The sequence below is a fragment of the Centroberyx affinis genome, unplaced genomic scaffold (assembly GCF_046629955.1).
Source record: "Centroberyx affinis isolate AG114_WGS23_722 - 3 ecotype Tasmania unplaced genomic scaffold, CSIRO-AGI_Caff_v1 ptg000369l_1, whole genome shotgun sequence".
Classification (NCBI taxonomy): domain Eukaryota; kingdom Metazoa; phylum Chordata; class Actinopteri; order Beryciformes; family Berycidae; genus Centroberyx; species Centroberyx affinis.
Window position 1 is genome coordinate 362501 of NW_027279040.1, and position 7227 is coordinate 369727.

Sequence of the window (7227 nt, forward strand, 5' to 3'; positions counted from 1 at the left end):
GAGAATAGAAGACTCCAATTTACATAAAACCAGCTCCTCTGAACATTAAATAATAATGCATCTGCAAGCTGAAGGTGTGTTCAGTTAGCAGAAAGCACATTTTTATAATTTATACTCCAGCTGTTTCAGTGCTTTCGAGTCCATTTTCCTCCCTGCCTGCTTTTAATGAAATCTTGTTACTGGAGAATTGACTGGAGTGAATTGAGATTTTAATCCCATTGACGTTCTACCATGGAAATGCACACTGGTGGGAACTTTTAATGGAGGGCCCTGTAATCAGAAGACACTTGTATTCAGCTCCCTACAATAATGAATCTCATCAAATGTTAAAGCCTGGGCCGCGTGCGAGGGGCTCGAATTTCAAGGTTTTTGACCATCCCCATTTGAGAAATTCCTCAGGGAGTGTGTGATTACTCAAGTTTAGCAGTTTATTGCCTCATCTTTCAATAGCCACTGAAGCACAAAATTCTCATCTAGGTTGCTCTTTTTTTCTCTCCACTTGAAGAACAGGCCAATATAGACTGCAGAACAGCTGCTCAGATCCCGAGGAACTGCTGTTGGCACTGCAGTGTTATTAGCTGCCACCATCATTGTCCACTCACTGTGTCATTCACATAGTTAAAGAATAAAAACTAAATTGCATGGCAAAACCACTGGTGTGATTTTAATTGCCAACATTATGTTGTGTTTTATATGGCAGTGTTTCTACCTTTTAGACTGCAGTACCAGTCACATGTATAGAGTTTTTATTTGGTCATATAAAATGATAAAACACAGAAAGGACAGAAAGAGCAGAGTAGAGATAAAAAATAAATAAATAACATTTTGTGCAGGTGAGAAAAAAGCATGGAGACTCAATACATCTCACCTCAAAAGAAAGAAATGAAAGCAATCAAATTGTCAAATGGTAAAATAGAAAAAAGAGGCACATGAAAGTGTAGTTACAAGGTCTTATCTCTGACTTACGGCCTTTCACCCCAACCCTGCTTAACCCCTGACATTAGAGCAGTGTTAAAACACTGGCTTACAAAGGTGGCACAAAGACTCTGTACAATTCATGGCCTGTGCCATTATTTTCAGTCATGAGTCCAGCTTCTCACAGTTGAGTGTGATGGTTGGATCAATTTAATATCAGTAGGGTCATGATCACCATGATTTTTTTCCACCTAAGAGGCTAAATAGTGCAAAAGGATGGACTGCAGTTTGTCCAGGACATTATGGCGCATACACTAAGCTTTCGATTGCTTGTCTGGTAGCTGTAACTTTGGTCCAGTGACTTATCCCTAAAAACCTCAGCCATGAAGAAGTCTCCTGCAGGTCACGTGGGTGAGAGTGATGCGATGCTGTTTTATATTTGAATGACTAAATGTGACCTTTGAGATTAGAGGAGGAGTTGCTTCTCAGGGGGCCGAAGAGAGTCCCTGCTGCTATGAAGCTCATGTCCCTTTGATCCCTCTGTAATGAGACTAACACCAGGCGTTGTGGTCACTGAACACATTGACACGCCACTGGAGAGCCGACAGCTCTACCGCCTTGACTGGAAGCGGCTGTGTGTGTGTGTGTTTGTGTGTGTCCTCAGGTACAATAGCGCCTGGAGACATGCAATGCATCCATAGGGATTTACTATTTGGCTATGATATACTAGTTTACAAACGGTGAGCTGGTGTTAACATACTATGAATGCTGTATATAAATACACAAGGTTTGTAATGCCAATTAAATGTGCATCATAAGGCAACACCAGTCATGATCAATAACACCAAAACATCTCATATTCACTGAATAGGAGAAAAAAACTTAAAGTCCCCATGAAATGAATTCCCATTACTTTTAGTTCCTGGAAAACACAGTATCTTTCGTGGTGACCTCATGCTGCACTAGCAGGTGTAAATATAAATCTCTAACCAATAAAACCATCGGATTTTTGGACAATCCCGCCCCTCTGCTCCTTTCTCCCCCTGACTGATATTCCATTGGTTTAGACTTTTGAGTGATCTCTCACTGCATTATGTCTTGCCCCAACATCCTGTTTCAACAGAACACCCAGGAAGTAAAGATGCCATCACATGGGGTCTTTAAATCAGCAAAAGGGATGTCCTGGATTTCAGCTTACCCCATGTTGAGCTGACCTGAATTATCATTTGATGTGATGCCACACAGTCAAGGCTGAAGCCACTCTCTTTGGCCTGAGCAGGCAACTATGGTGAAAGCCAGTTCTGCGAGACATCTTCAGAGGTCCACTGAAGATCAATCATGACTGGGGCCATCCCCACGAGACCCTCAGTAACATCCACTGATTGCTTTCTGCTGTGCGGGCCGTTAAGTGGAGTCTGGCAATGGGCTCCTGGACAACACTTAACAATCAATCAGAGGGCACAGCCACTTCACATTGCATGCTGGTTCTTCCCCCGCATTACACACAAACAATAATTCAGGTGGACACAAGTGACACTTAAGAATCACAGCCAGAGTATGCCCCATGATTTAGCTGGAGAGGGACATTCTGGACGGTAGACAGAGTCTGGGATTGTGGGATTTACATACAGCCCATGATTGAGGCCTCTGGTGAGTTTCCACCCGTTATCATTCTGAAACATAAGGATATTCCATATGCATTTCACGCTTGTCTTATGTTTCTCTTTCCTTTCTCTTGACTGTCAAAGATTACCCATTCTTTGACTTTGCCTCATTGAATGGCAGCCTGTATCATCTGCCTAATGTCACAGCACCAAGCTCATGAAACAGTTTCTAAAGGGGGAAATAGGTTTGTAAAAACCTCATCTCCGAGACAGTATTTCGCTATTTTTTTAATACAGCACTTGCTTCTGATGTATCCTGTTACAAATTGTTTGGAGGTTTTTTGTCAGACTTGTCATATACCAAGGACAAAATACACAAAAGTCATGAAATGCAAATATGGTGAAAATACGGCAAAGGCTGAGCTTGGCTTCTCACCAATGGAAGTTGATGTGCAGTAGAACTTCCACCATATCTAAAAGGGCCAGACTTGAAGTTTGCCTATTGATTAAGGATTCCATTGACTTAATGAACCTTCAACCCTCCATCAGATGACTAGCCAATATATGTTCTAATCTCTAAAACGGATGTCTGGCCGTGGCTCCTTTTAAATGAATTGATCTACTCAGCTCTCCCCAAATGGGGAAATGGGCAAGTATTGATATGATTCTCAGCTCAGTGATGGATGTGTGTGATGGTAAAACACGAGTTACATGGGCCAGCATGCTGTAGGGTAAGCAGAAATTCAGAGAACAGCTTTACCGGAGCTCTTCAAAGACAAAGCAATATCATTTGTGTCACTGCCAATACTCTGCCCACCTGTTTGTTGCATAGTCTTTTCCTGATGGAAATAAAGCTCTAACATTGAGAGTAAAAATCCCACTCACATTCTTTAGGACTTAAAGCTTTTACTGTAATGAACATTTTTCTTGTCAAGACAAAATTGTTCAAATCTATTCATATCAGCTTGTGAAATTATACAAGATGATATGGGATTTATTCATTGTTGAGTAAAAATGTGTGCACCATTCCACTTTCTGCTCCATATCATGTCCCGTTGTCTACAGTACATCATAGATTTTTAGCTAAGAAAGGCCATTTGAAGTGAAAGCCAATTGGAGGCTAAAATCCATCTCTGCAGTGGAGTAAAGCAATCACAACGAGCTTCACAAGAACATCACAATGGTTTTGTGTGATGGTCAGACTGCATGGCAAATATTTGTCTAAGTCAGATTACACCCAAGGGAGCAGGAGATGTCTGCATCCCTCCATCCCTCTGTTGTTTCACCGCTGAGAGAAATGCATGGGCCGATTGTTTTGGCAGAGGTTGGAACTTCTAACTGTTCACTTCCCACAACAAAAACCCATTGTTGAATCTCAGTGAGATAATAAGCGTGACTGTCATGAATATTCACCAGTGTGTCAACTAGCTTGTGTATTGTGATCCACAGCACTACTGAGCCTTAGATGGCATCAAATAATTTTGTCTGTCTTCCCTTCTGAAAGCTGCGTAGACGAGAATATTCCACGTCCCTGCAGTTCATTTCGATATTAGAAAGGCATTTTGAGAAAATTGAAACAACCTATTTCTTTCACTGATCTCCCTCTATATGGTTGTCAAACATGTTCATGTTCTTTTCTTTGACATTAAATAATGAATCAGCTTTAGTGGTCAAAGGGCCTGATAATTTGAGCTCTTAGTTTATAAACTCATTTATTTTGACTGACATTGCGATAGAGGCAGAAATAATAAATCACAAACACGTTCCCAAAGATCTGAAGATTGCATTGTAAATGTCAAGCCAGAGAGGAAATTGTAATTAAGGAAAGGGAATTGTATTGAAGAAGCACTTGAATTTTAAAATGAACTAAGCATCAAATTATGTAAACATTTAATTATGGCCCAATTTGCTCAGACTGTTTAGCCCCCCCTCCTTCTCTGTCTCTGTTGTAATTTGTAATTCTCCTCTCTTCATTGCTGCTATTGAAAACTACAGGTAGAAAATACTTTGTGGGTCCGGGAAAAGATTATTTTCTATTGCTCTTGTTCATAACTGAGGTGCTTATCTCATATTATATATTTCACTGTGCCTTTACTTCATGTACAATCAACTGAAGGGTCTCAATTGGAAGAGAAAAGATCCGTGGAAAACCTCCCTACCTCCTATTTTACTATCATTTTCTCACTCATAAATACTGTATTATACTAATACAGCAAATGGTAACGTATCAATTTACAGACAGCTAATTTACTGTCGTTATAGCTTATTAGCCTGAAATGAATCACTAACCTCACATCCATATACCATGCACCCTGGTGGTGAGACATAACAATAACACAGTATGTAATCAGTCATAAGCAATCTAGCTCTACTTTGCCCCCGGAAACTTTGGCGATTTAAGCAGGTTTAGAAGTTTAGGTCGTAAATGACATCAGATCTGAAAATACTAAATACTAAATACATATATTATTGGAGTGTGTTGAAATTCCAGTGGGCGGGGAGTTTTCGGTGCAAAACAGCGTATGGGCCAGAGAGTGAGTTTTAAAGCCAGATGTCTCAGCACCAAATCACTGCAGCCAAATCACTGAGTCATCACAGTATTGATTGAGCAACTCTATCAACACCCTGCAGATATATTAGGATCATTTTGTGCTGTGCGGCAGTATTGCCCCTTTAATTACCGCTAAATTTAAAAAGTAACACCCATTTAATGTAAATTATTCCGAATAATGAACTAGTGGGACTTAAAATTAGGCTTATGATGTAAAGTATCTACTCGTCTCATTTTCTTTACTAACAAATCGGTAATTGCTAGTAAACAATCAAATTATTTACTATAACGTCTGATTCCTTAGCTTCATTTTTTCGCACATCACTGTTGCCTTAACGTCAGGTTAGTGATAATTTTCAGGTTAATGAACTGTAACAATGGTAAATTATCTGCCTGTAAATTGATACGTTTCCCAGCAAATTACCCAAACTGGGGCCTGGGGGGTCTTCGCGTTCTTAGGGCTCCATAGTTTGTTTTGAGATAACTTTCAAGATTACAATTATCACACATCTTGATAATACAAGACCTATAAAGTTAAAAGACGCACAAACATGCATGCACACAAAATACAATCAGAAAATTCATGCCCCCCTCATTTGCCCCCACTATTTCAAGTGACTGTAAAAATTGGACGAATGAAAGTAACTTAAAATCACATATGGCCATTTTTGCTCTTATGTCCATTATATGCAATAAATATGTGAGGTGTGTAATGCCTCTACATTACCATGCTGAGACCATCTATTAAGCCTAAATGCCTCTTGTATCTCTAATATAAATACTTTTAAGCTACATAGCTTCTGCCCTACAGTACTTTGGTCCAGTGTGGAATACAAGGATGGTTCTATGACTGACTCAATGTCCAGGGCCAGAAACTGAACCAGCCAAAACCCTTTAGCCGTGCCACCATCATGTATCAAATATAGAGGGTCTCTTGAGCTGTGGGGTTCTGGCAAGCTACTTTTTCCATACAAACCTAGCAAGAGCAAACCCACTACTGAACTGACATTATACAACTTGAGGTATACTGGTGGAACGCAATGGGTTTTGGTTGGCACACAAGCTCAGGATCTGGACAGCACACTGATTCAGCTACAGTATGTAGTCATCCATCCCAAGCAGGATATTTTATTAGCATATCATTGGTATTTATTTATATGAATCAAGTGTATTGGCAAAGAAATAGTGTAGCCTATGTAACCATATATTAATATATGGTTATTGCTTTATCTTGGCTTGTGTCCCCTTGTGTGAAGGCTGCTCATATGTCAGTTGTATTTGAGTAAGATGAAAGTTGTGTTTGAAACAGTGACAACGTGTAAACTTGATGAAAACATGCTAAGTTGATTATTTTTAGAAGCCAGCAGATGTGAGCTAGATGTAAACAAATGGACCATTGAATATATGTGTATATTTAAGAGCAAAACTGTAATAGCATATAAATGTAAAAGTCAATATGAGAGAGTCAGAACTGTACATACTTTAAGTTAACAAGGTAAACAAGCTTTTCATGGGTGGTGGAGATTGTGCAAAGTTTTGATTTTGCTGCCTTGTACACTCACTGCAAGGATGTCCCAAACAGCTCTGAAGGAATTGAGGTCCAGGAGGATGGTGTGTGTGTGTGTGTGTGCGTGTGTGCGTGCGTGCGTGCGTGCGTGCGTGCGTGCGTGCGTGCGTGCGTGTGTGTTTTGTGTTTTCCAGTGAGGGGTATGGGGAGGTACAAGCCCTGTTCACAGTGATGTCACGCAGCCTCTCCGCAGACTGGCTGAGTAAGAGGAACAACAGAATTTCAACTGGAGAGATCAATTATAGATAGAAGAAAATGAATGGGAAAAGTAATTTAATAAATTATTGACTTGATGTCTTATATCATGTACAAAAGCAAATGAAAAATTAGATTGTGCATTTGGATGAAGTTGGATTTAAAGAGCTTCAAAATTACATTTAATTAGACAAAGAAAAAAAATATGTGATGGGTATATGAAGTTTCACTGGTGAGGGTAAATTAATGATCGCATTTGGAGCAATAGCAAATGATGTGCCAGCTATGAGTGTGACTGTCTGGAAAGGCAAGGACAGGGTGGGGGCTAGGGTTTGAAAGAGTCAACACCACAGTGGTCTTCTGTCTTCTCTCTCTTTCTCCCACTAGATGGGCAG